The sequence below is a fragment of the Manacus vitellinus genome, unplaced genomic scaffold, assembly GCF_001715985.3.
Source record: "Manacus vitellinus isolate BGI_N305 unplaced genomic scaffold, ASM171598v3 scaffold_4_pilon, whole genome shotgun sequence".
Lineage (NCBI taxonomy): Eukaryota > Metazoa > Chordata > Aves > Passeriformes > Pipridae > Manacus > Manacus vitellinus.
In genome coordinates, this window is record NW_021940604.1 from 38,630,728 (window position 1) to 38,644,437 (window position 13,710).

Genomic DNA, 13,710 nt, shown 5'->3' on the forward strand with positions numbered 1-13,710 from the left:
TATTTTTCACTATGAAAAGCCAATTTAAGAAGTTTTAATTAGGCCCAAGTATTTACCTTATCTGATAAACTTTTGGAATGCTTTTAAAATATTTTTTACATAGTATGCATTAGACATTTATGCAGGCAATATTCTATAGACATCGTAATTTCAAGTCTTACTGAATGTGGGGAGAACATTTAAAATTCAACTGGCTCTTTCTATTTTTATTTAATGTATAAATCAGACATAATTCATGCATAGTTCCTTCCAGGTCTAGACATTTATTGAGCACTATGTATGGTTATAAACATTTTGTGACAGCTGTTTCAAACTTCAGAATGAAAAAAAAAACCCTCACATTTTCACTTCTCCAATTTCCTCTGAAAGCTTAAACAGGGAAGCTTTGAATTTTCAGCTTCCAAAAAGGCAGCTGAAATTAGAGCCTTGAATTATTTCTGAGAACCAGGACTTCGGATCTTTAGCCCTACATGGGACCCTCAGTCCATTGGAGGCAGCTCTGTAGTACTTAGTTAACTAAAAATGCAGAAGTGTAATAGAATTGTTCAAAACAACAAGGCGCCTAATGCTGATACTCTGTGAGTGCTCTCAGGAAGCCTATGAAGGGTCTCTCTGCTTCCAGAGGAAGCTCAGGAGCAGTCTAATCTTCAGTCAGTTTTGAAAAGATCATTATGAAACCCTCTATTTTAACTCTTCATTTAAAAATAGATTTCTTTCTATTTTTCTCCTTTTTTCTTTTATGATAAGGACACAGTGATAATGGCACCTTTTTTTACAGTTTAAACTGTGAAATAAACCTTTGTTATGCTGACATGCATCAACAACACCCCCCACACAGGTGGTCTATTCTTACTCCTCCTCAGTTACCACCATCACATACTCAAAGCTGGCACTTCTTGGTGATCGTGATGGTGATGAGCTGTGAGTACCCAACACCATGGAGCTGACACATGGAACTAGCACTGGTGGCCATCGTCTTTCATGGCCTCACACACTGGTCCTTTTAGAAGGCTGAATTTGGAGGCAATTCCCAGCCCTTGACTTCCCCCCAAGGCTACGCACTGCCTAGTCCTGGAGGGGACATTACTTTTCAGGCTGTGGCAGGTGCCTGACCCTGCTGCTTACTGTTCTGTCCTTGCTGAGCTGCTGCTCCCTTTCCCAAGGCAGAAGCAGTCATTTCCCAGCTTTCCATGTTACCCTGTTTTAATGATAGGTAACAGCCCATTGTTACCTATTTTAGGGCCTCTTTTCTCAACCACATATTTTCAAGGCTTTTGCTGTTATCCCATCCCTAAACTATGCAGATACCTGGTGCCAAGCTCCATTCACCCAAAAGGATGGTGACCTCTAACCTCTGTGCCAAGGCAGCACAGCCTTGCCAACATTGAGGAGCAGCAAAGGAAGGCCACAATCCTTTGGGAAATGAGCCCAGCTCAGGCCCAGCCTACATGGGGAGTACCATTGCTTTTAAGGACACATCTATAGATGATTGCACTGAGCCTTATTCCTGTGGCTTTATATCAAATTTTTCAAAAGACCACACTCAGGTATCAGAGTTTGTTTATGGTAATGAAGGACCAGTGCCATAAAGCTAGCAAGAATATGTCCCAGTAGTGCTTTTTAGAAGCTTTTCACCACTTTGGATAAAATGCTGCTGACAACATTTCAATCTTGAAGTCTCCTGCAACCATCAGATAATTAAGAAATGTTGCTGAGTCACACCCGCTTAGAATAAGTGCCTCCCTGGGGCACGACTGGGAACACCGATGCCTATTTCAGATGTGTCCCCAAACACAGCAGATGTGAATGATTGAGTAACATACCCAGTGGCACATTCTCCGTTGAGTCATTTGCTGCACTGCTACTGAGATAATGGGACTCCTACCAGGTAAACTCAAGGCAAAGTTTGGACAGAACTTTACAAAGATCTTTTAATATAAACTCAGAAGAATGATAAATTTATATAGTAAGAGTCACCAGTAATTGTAGTTCAAGGATCTTTGCTGGAGAGAATCTGACTCCTTTGTTGAAATTAGGTGCAGAATGAAAGCAGTGCCAGAGACAGCTCTCTCACTGACATCTGAGTAAATAACAGCAGGCTTCATCCACTTTTTTCAGAAATAATTTGGGAAATTATATAAATCCTAGTGTTTTGGTATGAGTGGACTAAAATCAAAGGTAAAGATAGGATTTTGCTAACTGGATCCTTTGGTATGAAATAAAAATATAAAATTTTAAAAATGTGAAATTTGTGACCAGATAACTCCAGTTCAGTGGTTGCCTAGCCCTAAATTGTCTTACCTATTAAGTCAAATGTTTCTGAAGTGCTTGATATCTCACTTGTGGGCAGTCTCTGATGGTAAAATTCCAGCATCAGGAGGCAGGTGGGAATTAATGAAACATTACAGGGTTTTCCACAGAGGGATGCTGAGAGAACAGACAGAGAAAGGAGTGTATTGAATTTGAGAGTTTCTGACCCAAGGATATTTTTGAAGTAATGGCTTGAGGATGAAAAGAGGACCTCTCATGCCATTGTGAGATGCTGTGTATAGACCAGAGGTGGGCACTCCCCTCCTCTCCTACTCTCTTTCTCATCCAGAACTGAATGGATGTCACTGACTTGGAGATAAGTAGAAATGAATGTTTCAAAAGAGACTTACATTGCATTCAACATCTTGATGCATTCATGGATCTGCAAATCTAATTTTACCTTCCTGTAACATGAACTAAAAGGTTTATTCAAAAGTCCTGAGCCTACCTTGAGCAGGATTTTCTCAAGGGCCAGCAATCACCCTTGTAGGCCCTAGTGGAGCAAAAATCCCTATGATTCCTAATTTTTTTGGTCCTAAATGCACCAACAGGCTCTGCAATATTCCATGAAGAGTTTGGCTGTCTGTGCTCAAATGGAGCCCTGATCTCGTGCATCCCTGTAACCTGGGATCACACTGCTGCAAAATGAGCTGTGACAGAAAACCATGAGACCCTTCACGGGGGGCCTCCACTGCAGTTGGGATTAAGTTCAGGCCCAGATTCCTGGGTTTTGCCTGAGCTATGCTGCAGCAGTGTCTGTGCCCAACCATGCTCCTCATTGAACCCAGCTGGATGGCTTGACTCATGGCTTGTCTGGACCTGCCTTGTTATTATTGTTATATTTTGCTTTTGCAGCTAGACAAGGGGAAGAGTAGATTAAATAAATCGAATAGTCTTTGCTGGAAATGTAATGGGATAGACTGCTGGTAAAACACTTGTGCCTCAAAACACCAGCCTGGAGAGCCCTTGAGGATATTCTTCCCTCCTCAAACACCCTTGTCCCATCACCACAACCACAAACCATGGCACCAGCTCTGAGCATCTGCTTCACTGCTGGTGCCTGCTACCTTCTGGCACCCCAGCCCAAAAGCCTGCTGGCTTACAGCATGGCCCCACAGCTGGTGACTTTACTTGCTCTTCTGTGCTCAGGCTTTCTCTTTCCCTGTTCTTGCTGGGAAACTTCAGGCTTTCCCAGTTCTCTCTCCTTGTTCTTGCTACTTGACTTTGGGCTTGTCTCACCTCCCTTGCCTCCCACTCACTCTCATCTGCACTCTTTTTCAACAAAAAGATCTCACAAGAGAGTCAATATGAGGACCAAAACTAGTGGGAGTCGCATATGTTCACGTCTATGTCAGTGACAACCCTGTTGACCATACCTGCATTACAGTCTTTCTCCTAATCCTGGTAATCCTTTGAATGGTAACTTCACTGGACTGAAGGCTGCAGATACCACCCCAGGCTCAAAGAGTCAAAACTCAGAGCAAACACTTAAAGCTGAAACGAGGTAATCATCACAACATTTAGGATTTACACAGCACTATTAGCACAGGTCATGACAGCGTTTCAATTTCCGTGTCCATTTGGCACTGTTTACCTCCTGATTTTGCAAGATTGGAGAACCTTTGCTTCTCCTTTAGCTATAAGTCTCCTGTGAAAGAGAATTAGTAAAAATCAGCTGAGCCATTGAAGTGGTGTCTTTTCATGGAATGAAAACTGGGAAGCTGTTGGGAGGTTAAGGTCACTATTTGAAAAATAATCCTCGATTTCTGAGGTGAAAGATTCTTTGGTTTTCTGTCTCCAGTTTGCTTTGCTTCTCTCTCCTTTATATATCTACAGTGAAAGCTGAAAATATCTCGGGCTGGGGATGGCTTGTAAAGAAATGCAATGAGACCGTAGGAAACTGATGAGATGCTTTCTGTGGAAGCCAAGCTGCAGGACAAGAGAGGCAATTCACAAGTGGTAGAACAGCTGGCAACTCCAACCCACACCATCTGGATTTGTGTGATTTTATAATATTTATTGTCACTAGCTCTGAGAGGAATATGAATAGAGCTGGCTGCAAGTGGAAATGAGCTGGCTTTTCAATAGAGCAAATTGTGTGCAGAGCCTTGGCAGGGACACGTAGCAGGGGGAGCATCTGATACCAGCCGTCCAGCCATGAATTACCACTTCATTGGTCAGGCTGGCTATTTGAAACAGCAACAGAAGAGGGAAGGGAAGCCCTGCTGAAAAAGTGGCATTTCAAATCTATCATTTGGAGAGGGGAGATGGAAAGTTGCTGTCTCTCCATCTTTAGTCTGAAGCCTTTGAGAGCCACATCATTTCTTCCTGAAAACCTTTACATCTGACAATAGATGTCAGATTACTCAAGAATCTTACACTTACATTCGAAAAAAGTCTTTTTGAGTCTTATGGTTAAGAAAAAACTGTGAACCACCTCTACCTAACAGCCACAGAAAATAGAAAACCCCTGGAGTGCATTTTCTTAAGTCTTCCGATTTGAGACAGTCTGTGGTTTTGGGATTCTAGTGTGTGATTGTGAAAGCAGTGAGTTGTCAGTGTTGAGCATATTCATGTAGGTAGTGTGAGTGCTGCCTTAGGAAACTGATCTCTGAGGTGCCTGTTTCGCTCCATGAATGCCAAAGGGAACACTGCTGCTCTTAGCACAACTGTCCCAGTTGGAAGCTCAAAGTGGGACAGGAAGAGTTTAGGCTTTTATGTTTCTGTTCTTCATCTGTGAAATGGGATAACATGACTTTTTCCTTCCTTCAGATCAGCCAAAGGATAAATCCTTCTTCTGATACCACAATCTGGTAATTATATGAAAGCTCAGCCTGTCTTCCTTTTATTTTAAAATGTTTCTATTCCTAGTGGGACATTAGGAAAGCTTAAAACTTTTAGTCTGAGATTAATCAAACCAGACTTACAAAGGAAGAGAAATAACAGTATTTTTCTTTCTTTTTCTTTCTTTCTTTCTTTCTTTCTTTCTTTTTCTTTTTCTTTCTTTCTTTCTTTCTTTCCTTCTTTCTTTCCTTCTTTCTTTCCTTCTTTCTTTCCTTCTTTCTTTCCTTCTTTCTTTCTTTCCTTCTTTCCTTCTTTCTTTCTTTCTTTTTCTTTTCTCTTATGCATTTCATTCCTACATGATTTGGGAGCTGACCTATTTTTGATTATTGACTGTAATACTGGAGCAACATGGAAATACATGCCATAAAATATGAAAAAAAAATAGCATTTTATTCTAGTACATTATTTTCTTCATATTTAAAAGTCGGGTTTTATTTTTTTTTAATGGAAAAATGCTGGTTCTCTTTTCTGGGATTCATTCCAGTGCTGAAAACACTAGTATTTGTAGTACATCAATTTACAAAACTTGCTAGTTAGGCTGAAGAAAAATGTAGTGAGATATGAATGCCAGAGAAGATGAAGTTCCTAGCTGGGCAGCACAAAAAAATACACCCTATGTCCTGCTTGCGCTGAGTGCAATGCCTCAAAAGGGAAGGGGCAGTCATGGAGCGTGGCACTGGCTCTTCTATCCTTAGCTAGCAGGAATGGGTAATAAAACCAACAGCAGAGAGGAAAGACAAGATATGGCACTGGCATTAACAAGATACCCCTCTAGAAAAGCCTGAAACAGGGACAGAAGTATCTTCAACATTGAGACTGCTCTGTGACTAGCATGTCAAGAGAACATTGAGAAGGAGACCAACTTATTTGTATCTAACTCATGCCCTGTGGTGAAGATAAATCCAGAAGCAAAGAAGGAAACTCAGCCATTTCTGTCATTAGTATGGTGTGACCTGGCTGTGCATCCATTGAAAAGGGAAAATTCAGCTAGAGAAACAGCAAGAGGGTCAGAAGTCAAAGCCTGTGTGAAACATGCTTGTTTCTCCAAATAACCCCAGAGCAAAGCAGACATGTGCCTGGAATGGTCTCACTCTGAAGTGCCTCATTCCATTCTCCAAGAACAGGGTTTGCCACTGAAAAGCATCTGTGCAGCTGTGAAGGCAAATGGAGAAGAGTGGATCGTGAGCAAGGTTCAGACAGGTTCAGCCACTCAAAGCAGCTGCCTGCATGATAGAAGAGTTGAAAACCATTGTGAGAGAGAAATGGTCTGTTGAAATGAGTGCCTCATGGATGTATGTATTGTGCATCCCTTTCTCAAGGTGATAGATGAGCCCTGACAGAGCAGGAGTGCTGGGAAGGAAACCTTGTAGAGACAATTCACTTTCAAATCTCTCTTCTTCCCTTATCAAGTAATATTGGTCTTCTACTTCAAGAGAAAGGACTGGGAATTTTTCAGCCTGACATCGACTTCATTCATTTTACCAGTTTTTATGTTCCTCTGTGGTGAGACCTCATTGTAACTGAAAAAATAGGAAACCTTGAGGCACACTCTAAAGAAAGGAATCCCAGCTGCGCTTTCTGGGCATGGGACACCTCCTGCTCTGAATGCCCCATGTGTGTGCACCACGATCTGCTCCTCCCAGAGACCTTTTGCTGAATGAGGCTGTATAATACTGTAGAAGTTCCTTTATGATGAGTTTCCCAAGGGCATTTTGTACAATGCTCCATCAGAAAGCTTTAAATTTATTCACTTTGTATTGCATTTTGTGGCATTAAGATTTGAAGTATTCAGGAGGAGGAATAAAGGTCCTGTTGCAGAAATGCTGGCATGTGCAGACATAGGGAAAGATAAAGTGGACAGCAGCATCTTCTCTATTTTTCATAGTCAGACATGCTCACCCAGAGCACCAGCTGCTAACAACAGCTCAGACATCCCCAGGCCCAAGACTTGACTGGTGACAGGCCACAGAGGATGAACTGGGCAGGCTGGTGCTAGCAGCTGGCTGTGCTGGGCTTCTCAAAGGTCTCCCATTCTTTAGCCTCAGTACTTGGCTTGATGCCACAGGAGACTCAGTGTCTGAGTAAGTAGGTCTTTATGTGTCCTCAGCCATAAAACAGAGGGTCAATGTGGTCTCGAAACAAAATTATTCGATTGAAAATCATTGTTAGCAATCATTCACTCAGATCCACAACACTGAAATTCCTATAAACACATATCTCATGGCCAGATATTTCTATTCCTGAAAGCACAGAAGTTGTTGGTGGTTTTTTTTTTGTTCAGCAGACAAATGGAAATGTGACCATTATGTAGAACAAGACATGTAGTAAAGAGAACAAATCCTTCAGCTCCTTGGCAACAAAATGGTATTTAAACATGTTCAGGATTTTCTATTTGTCCAGGCATGTCCAGAAAAAAATCAATCTTAGATCCACATACCACAGGAATCTCATTTTTAAATTTAACTCTCTAAGGGATTCTCTTTTGATCCTTCTGATCAGACAAGAACAATTACTGTGCCTCTAAGCTCTCCCCTGCCTCCAGTCTCCAATTAGTCACATCTGATAACATTTTTTCAAAGTAAAAATAAGGACATCTCTTCAACTGCTAACGTCTAAATCAGGCAATACTATTACAACTCACTCACAAAACAACAGCCAGCCCAGGGCCTTCTGCATCCAGGTTTTCAAAATCATCACCTTTCAAAAACCTTTGTTCAGGGCTGAGGGAAAGCCACTGATTGAATCTTGGTTTGCTTGAGATACCTCCTGGTGTTTTAAGAAATACAGAGGCTAAGGCAAAGCACTTGACTGCCTGTGTTGCATTTCACTAAACAAACCTTCTGAGATCAGTGGGATACTGACACATCCCAAATCGAGCCTGTACTTAAGTGCAGTGAATCCAGAACTTTCTCCCCCACATTTTTCCAGTTTATTTTCTTCTTTTCAAAACTTTGAACTGTGTTATGCATCTTTTCTTTAGCTGTCCTTTCAATTCTGTCACGAAGAAAGGTCACAGTCTTCACAATTTATTGGTTTTCCTGTCTGATTTCAGTCAGGCCTTGAAAGCAGCAGCTTCTCACCTAAATTTGTACAAGATGAAAAGCCATGTTGGGCACGATGGTACTCGAGCTTATTGTTGAAGCACTTCCCCTCCTCATCAGGGTATCCTTCTTTAGGCATGTCTTGGTTTGAGTTGCCCCTCCCCGGGAGCCGAGGGGCCTAGAGGTGTTTGGGTCCCAGGAGAGTTCCCCCTGAGGAGCCAATGGCAGCTCTTCTTGTTTGCTCCTGTGGAAATTAGATATACACAACAACCAGAAACTGTTGGCAGTCAGTCTGTGCGTGTGAGAGTGTGAGAGAGAGACAAGCCAGAGGGGTGGATGGGGGACCCCACTGAGGGGGGGTTGGGGCTGTGCCCCTCAGCCCTGGCTTGGCCAGGGCTGGAGGCAGCATGTAAGAGTGTGTGTGTGTTGTGAGAGAGACACTCACAACAGCTGAGGTAAGAGGGAGAGAGGCAGGCCTTCGGCCAGGCCCTCTTCCCCCCCAGCCAGACTGCAGAGCTCAGGACAGCTCATAACTGGACTGAACGCCTGTAGCCAGATAGGGGGCTTTTTTCCCCCCACTGCATGGGGTGGATTTTAAGGTTCAGTATTTTAAGCTGAGCCAAGGAGACGGGCTGAAAGAAGCTTGATACCAGGAGAAGAATAACTCCAGGTGAAACTGGAGATGGGCCAAGCAGGCTCAGAGGTGCCTATGTCGGTTTTGGACGTGGACTACAGAAAGTGAGAGCTGCAGCAGCTGGAGAAGAGTGAGAGCCAATTAGCAGCAGGCGTGTTCCGGTTTAAGAACTTAAAACAGCATCTTACTCCTGGGAGGAAACCTTCATGAAACCAAGGAGGAAGGACTCAGAGCTATCTCCTTGGACCTCGTGATGAAGAGGAGAGTTCAACACAGAGCTGAGACTGGTGGGGGGTGGTTAGAAGGAACCCTTTTCCCTGATACCCCAATGAGAGAAAGACTGCTTACCTATCAGCCTGAGGGTTTCTCCTGAACTGATTGTGGGAGGGGCTCGAGGGGTGATAGAAGTGTGTTAATATTGTGTATATATAATTGCTTTAATTTGTACAGTATTTATTTGTATAGTAATAAATATATATATTTCATTCTCCCATATGGAGATGTGCCTGCCTGAAAATTTCTCTTCAGTGTTGAGGTAAACTGGGGGGGGGAAGCTTGGAGATTGGATTTTTGTGGGGTCAAACCCCCACAAGACAAGTACCAACAAAACCAACTGTTCAGAACAAAATATTAGTGGGAAAAAATTCCCACAACTTTTTATTCAAAAAAGGTCATGAAAAATGAAAGAGGAGGCTAGTAAAAAAACCCCAATTCTTCTCCTTTCACATGGGCCTGCCTTTTCCCCTGGTGTAGGGCAGAGATGGGGCCAGCCTAGCAGGGGAGCCAAAACTGAGCTGCATTGTGAAGACACAGACCTTCAGCACCGTCTGTCCCACCTGAGGGCTCTTAATGCCTCAAAGGCCTCAGAGGTGGATATGTCCTGCCTTCATCACTTTGGACAGCACTGCCAGGGAGCCAAAGCAGGAGATACCCAACAGGACAGCTAACAGAGGGAGCCAGCAGCAGGTGTTAGTCTCAGATTTGAGATCTGGGAAGTTCTGGATTCTTAGAGATGCTCCTGGGAGATCTCTGGAGATAAAGCTGCAACTTAATTAGAGGGGGTTTTCTGGGGAGGTTTGATCCAGGAGGTTGTGGAGATGCTGCCGAGTTCTGTGAACTCCAGGACTGTTACCCACTGCTGCTCTTCCATGGAGGCATCAGTGATGTCAGGGGAGACCTGGAGCATATCAAGCATGACTACATGGATCCAAGAGTGGTAACCAAGGGTACAGGCGCCAAAGAAGTGTCTCCTCAGTCCTTTCAGTGAGGGAAAGGTCTTGAGGCAGAGTGGATAAATCCTACAGGTCAACAAGGGGTCGCATAGCTGGTGTCAATAACAAAGATTTGTCTTCAAGACCTTGGAAGGCTTTCTGGTGATCAAGAACTTCTTGGAAGTGACTGGATCCCTGTGACCAAGTAGGGATAAAAAAATGTCTTTGCCGATGTGCTGCCCAACCTGGTGAGGAGAAATTTTACACTGGAAGTGATGGGGGAGGAGAAATAATGATGACCTACAATGAAGTGAGGAGTTGATTGGCAAGGAAAGGGTGTGGGGTGATATGGACAAGAGACCTTGTAATCAACATAAGGCAGAAAGGAGCAGAAAGGGGGCCATCCTAAGGGTACACACACAAATAAGGGTTAGCCTACATGACAGCATGATGGGACAAGACTGCATACCTGTTTTGGGAAATTGGCACAACTGGGAGTTGCCTTTATATGAGAAAGCAATGGGGATGCAGCCGTCTCTGCTTTGGGAAGGGTCACAAGCCAGCTGAGAGCTTATGAGTCAAGGTTAGAGGCTAAATCATCATGGATGTCATGATGGGTGATGGATGTCTGGTACAGACCATCTGATCAGGAAGAAGTAGAAAAAGCCTTCTTCAGACAACTGGAAGAACCAAAATATAAGAATGGTGTGTATATATAGCTAAAACAAGAAAGGTTTTACATACATAAACCTGAGATAGTGGGGAGGCACCATGGGACTTGGTCTCCCTTCTGGGAGGAAGCCCGGGCCAGCATATTGGAGACCTCAATCCAGACAGAGTTCTGTGGGAGGATGCCACTATATGAACCTCAGGCACCAGGCAGTGCCTGGTTCCTTCGCCTTGGGTAGGGGACAGTGATGGTGTCCTTGTGGTGGGACATGTGCAGCGGGAGCTGTTGGCAGGCAAAGGAATTGCAGAGGAGGTTAGCAGCTGCACCCTGTCAGGAAGAGTGAGCAGGAGATTGACAGGCTCTTTGCAGAGGCTGAACAGCCCCAAGGTCCCTTCCAAATGGAATTATTCCATGATTCTGGGCTATGAGGACAAACAAAAGTAAGCAGATCTTCCTTCATAGAAGCAGGAAGGAAGCTCTGAGAATGGGTAATTTAGTGATAGGTAGTGTGAACAGATTTGTAGAGCTATGGTAACTTAATAATGCTGAGTAATGCTGAAGGCGTAACCTAGAGGTCTCGATCCAAGGTTTTGTACTCAGCTTTGAGGATGATGTGGAGCAACAAGAATGCTGAGATGGCTAAAAAGTGTGACTTGGAAAGAAATATTAAACAGACTCAGATTGTTAACTGAAAGAAGACAAATAGAATGAAAAAAATATTGTAGGAGTGTGCAAATGCTTCAAACTATGCTTGGACAGTTCCAAAGAGGAAAGAAATCTCCTAGTCTATGCTTGTGCTGGATATGACAAAAATACAGCATTCTAAATCTTCACAGACTCCTAAAAGACTGACCTATTATCTAGAGCCATATGGACAGCCAATCACATGGAAAGTCTCTAGCAGCAAGAGTTTTTGTTAAGTGTCAGAAGAAAATGCCATAACCTGCTACATTTCCCCGAGTTCCAGCCCTGGATAATTACCCTTTGCTTCTGGCAATGAATTGTCGCCTTGGTTTGCCTGTTTCCACAGATACTTGGGAAGCTTTCTTTTGCCTTCAGGTTCTACATTGCTTTGCCACAGTACTCCCTAGATGAGGCAGACAGTGGGGGCTCAAAGCATTACCAGGCTATGTGTCTTCATCAACGAAACAATAAGAACAGAGAGGAAATTGATATTTATAGATCCACTGCCTTCATGAATGTAAGCACGTAGGCAAAGTTGGTAGAGTTAGATAAAAAGAGATGGGGTTGGTTTGGGTTTGTGGGTTTTTTTCCCTGGCATAAATATCTAGATTAGTGAAGATCCTGCATTTTCTTCATGTTCCCCTGTGGTGGGTTGACCTTGACCGGCTGATAGATTGCCACTCTCTCCCTACCCCTCCTCAACAGGACAGGAAGAGAAAATAAAATGACAAAGCTCATGGGTCAAGATAAGGACAGGGAGGTTGGTCACCAATTACCATGCTGAGCAAAACATACTGAATGTGGGGAAGAATTTTGATTTATTGCCAACAAAAAAAAACAAACTGAATTGGAAGCTGAGAAACAAAGACAAAACCTAAAACACCCAAACCCCCCACCTTCTTCCAAGCTTCAGCTTCACTTCTTCATTTCCAACACCTCTGTCTCCCCCACCCTGAGTGGCACAGGGGATGGAGAACACTGCTATGGTCAATCCATAACAGCTCCTCTTTGCTGCTACTTCCTCCTCATGCTGCTCCCCTGCTCCAGTGGGGATTGTCCACAGGCTGCAATCCTTCAGGAGAACCTGCCCCAGTTGATCCTCTCCATAGACTGAGAGGAAACCTCTGCTAAGTGCCTGAAGTGCCTTCTGCCCCTACTTCTTCTCTCACCTTGGTGACTGCAGGGCTCTTTCTCACTCTTGTTTCCTCACTTCATTCTGCTCTTTGGAGTTTTTGCCCTTTCTTGAACATGCTGCCCTCAGGGCACCCACCCCTCCATCAGCTGTGGGCTCAGCCATGCCCTGCCATGGGTGGGTTGGAACTGTCTGTGTCCAGCACAGGGCAACACTGGCCTCCCCTCACAGAGCCCCCCTGCAGCCCCAGCTGTCAACACTGGGGCACCAGCACCCCGAACATCCCCATATTCTCCTTCCCTCTTAGTAAAATATATTTGTCTTCATATATTATTTAAAAATCATTATTTGTTTATTAACTTTGAAAAAAAGCCAGTAAGACTTGAACCAGGAGCTTTTTGCTTCTGGTGATGGCTGGCAGAGGGATTACACAGGCACTAAAGTCTTTCACCGCTGTAGTTAAGCACACACGTGTGTCTAGCAGGGTCCCTGTGTCCCAGGGCTTGGGTCACTGACCAACAACCTCCTCCTTTGAGTTGAGGCAGAATTTCCAGCCCCTGCTGAGAAAGACAGAAGAGTGAGACGAGCCTAAACCCCCTCTAAACAGTGTGTAACATACCCTGCCTCTTTGACCAAGCTCCCATATTTTCTCCAAAAATTGTATTTCAGGAGTTACTGTTGTACCTTTTTTGTCTGCCCTGAACCAAAGATTTACTATAGCACAGACTTCAGTAAAGAACACATATAGAATCAAAAGAAAAAAAAGTATAACCCCTGGTTTTATTACCAGGTTTTATTCACCATTGACCATTACTAGGTCAGTAATAACTTTATTCTTCAGAAGATGTGAGAAAAAATTGGTATTTTTGACTCTTGGAAACAGGAAAGTTTTTCAAAGTTGTGATTGAAGAAGATTCACATTCTTATGGAGTATTTGGAATAAGCTGATGTATATAGATGCAATTGGCTGTAGTATGTACGGTATATAGAATAGAAAACTTTGTAATAATGGCATGTATACATTCCTGTTTCCTTTCTTTTTACTAGTAAAGAAGTGTGCTTCTGTAAAGGTTAGGAAGTACGATTATTTTTGTAGCACATATCTGTGTTTCTCATTTGTCTTCTGAAATTTTCCTTTAACATATTGGGCAGTTTCATTCATCATTGTGTGAAAGCAGTCAGTG